This window comes from Gekko japonicus, unplaced genomic scaffold (genome assembly GCF_001447785.1).
Source record: "Gekko japonicus isolate JY-2015 unplaced genomic scaffold, Gekko_japonicus_V1.1 scaffold6756, whole genome shotgun sequence".
Taxonomy (NCBI): domain Eukaryota; kingdom Metazoa; phylum Chordata; class Lepidosauria; order Squamata; family Gekkonidae; genus Gekko; species Gekko japonicus.
In genome coordinates, this window is record NW_015163288.1 from 17,730 (window position 1) to 20,345 (window position 2,616).

Below are 2,616 nucleotides of genomic sequence, written 5' to 3' on the forward strand. Positions count from 1 at the left end.
ATGTCTTGCTTTCGAACTGCTAGGTTGGCAGGAGCTGGAACTAGAGATGGGAGCTCACTCCGTCATGCGGCACCCGGGTCTCGAACTGCTGAACTACTGACCTTCCACAGCCTGCAGTTCAGTGTCTTAACCACTTGAGCCACCGCAGCTCCTTCCAAGTAAAGATGCCCAGGACTGGGCCAAAGGAAGGTGTTGTGTGTGTTTGTTTTTTAATGCAATTGTGAAATCCCTCCATCCTTGGTTCTGAGGCCACGACTATTTCTCTCTGAAGTCTGCTTCCATAGAGTTTCTCTGGAAGCCAGAACTGAAGCGTGGATCGGGGCCTGCTGGTGGCACAGTTCTTCTCCCTTGGCAGAACAGAAGACCGGCAGGTTTTCCCTGGCCTCCTTAAAAACTTAATCTTACCCCAGTTTTCCACGCTGGGGGGGGTCTTTTCAGAAAGAAATTGGGAGTGGGGGGAGGGGAGTTGATGGGAAAGGAGAAAAGGGATGGGGGGGGAAGGATCACCTTTAAACTGTGGGACAATAATAGAACAGGCAGACAGCCATTTACAGGACAGGCCAAAGAACACTTCCCTGGGAGTAAACCTCAATAGAAATAGACTTTTAGGAAGGCAAAAGAGGAACATGAGAATGTAAGAGAAACCCTGCTGAATCAGGCCAGTGGCCCATCCAGTCCAACACTCTGTGACACACAGTGGCCATCAGGAGTCCAAAATTGTGATAGGTCACGTTTCTTTTCTCTTGGTAAGCATGAAAAATGGATCTCAGACTTCTACAGGGATCATAGGAGCTGGGAAAGTGGTTTGCAGGTCAATTTATTCACTTTAGAGCCTGCCCCTCTCACAGAGACTCTAGTAGGATTGCACGGTCTCGATAAATGCAACCAATAGGATTATATCAATGGTGCGACCTCATTTGGAATACTGTGTGCAGTTCTGGTCACCACACCTTAAAAAGGATATTATAGCTTTGGGAAAAGTGCAGAAAAGGGCAACTCGAATGATAAAAGGGTTGGAACACTTTCCCTATGAGGAACGGTTAAGGCGCTTAGGGCTCTTTAGCTTGGAGAAACGACGACTGAGGGGTGACATGATTGAGGTTTATAAGATTATGCATGGGAAAGAGCAGGTAGAGAAAGAGGTACTTTTCTCCCTTTCTCACAATACAAGAACTCGTGGGCACTCCATGAAATTGCTGAGCGGTCGGGTTAGAACGGATAAAAGGAAGTACTTCTTCACCCAAAGAGTGATTAACACTTGGAATTCACTGCCACAGGAAGTGGTGGCGGCTACAAGCATGGATGGCTTCAAAAGGGAATTAGATAAGCATATGGAGCAGAGGCCCATCAGTGGCTATTAGCCACAAGGTATAGATAGGGACTCTGGGGCAAGGGATGCTCTGTCATCTTGGTGCTTGGGAGGGCTTCTAATGTCCTGGCCCCACTGGGGGACCTCCTGATGGCACTGGTATTTCTGGCCACTGTGTGATACAGAGTGTTGGACTGGATGGGCCTTTGGCCTGATCGAACACTGGCTTCTCTTATGTTCTCTTATGTTCTTATGAGGACCACCAGCAGGGCCAGAACTCCAGAAGCCCTCCCACTCTTGCTCCCTAAGTACCAAGAATACAGAGCATCACTGCCCCAGACATAAGAACATAACGAGAAGCCAATGCTGGATCAGGCCAGTGGCCCATCCATTCCAACACTCTGTGTCACACAGTGGCCAAAAGCCAAGGGCCATCAGGAGGTCCACCAGCAGAGGCAGAGTTCCAAAAGCCTTCGTGTTCTAGTGTTTTGCAAGAGGGAGAAAAAGTTATCTCTGTCAACTTTGTCCACCCCGGGGAATATTTTATAATCCTCTCTCGTGTCCCCCCTTAGCCACCTCTTTTCTAAACTGGGAAGTCCCAGGCTCTTCAGCCTTTCCTCATCGGGAAGTTGCTCCAAATCACCTTCCGGGCGAGTCAGCCCATCTGTCCAGCCCCCACCAGCCCCTGTAGTAGCTGCTCTCCAAAGTTCTAATGCAGGGCGCTTCCAGCGAAAAGAAAACGGGCAGCACACGAGCCTCAAGGGGGAAGGAGTTCTAGAGGCAAGGGGCCACCACGGAGAATGCCCTGTTGCTAGTCGGCACCCACTTCACCTCTGTAGGCGGGGGCACGGAGCGCAGGGCTTGCGAGGCAGAGCTGACAGGCTGGATAATATGGACGGAGGTAGTCCTTCCAGCACCCAAGCTGGGGCTGCCATCTCCGGGTTGGGAAATACCTGGAGATTTTGGGGTGGAGCCCAAGGAGGGCGGGGTTTGGAGAGGGGAGGGACTTCGATGGGCTATGCCGTAGAGTCCGCCTTCCAAAACGGCCACGTTCTCTGGTGTTCAGTTGAAATCTCAGGAGACCTCCGGCCACCACCTGGAAGCTGACGACAAAACCCCCAGCCCCAAGCCAGTGAGGGCTTCAAAGGTAAGAACCGGCACTTTGCAGGATGCCCAGAAGCAGACGGGGTAACCAGCATGCATCCTTCAGCCCAGGGAAGAACAGACTCACATGGGAGGAGGGAAGTCCTCCGGGAACCCCGCAGCCAAACTCTGCAGGGCTTTGGAAAAGCCCTGCACTCTTTAAA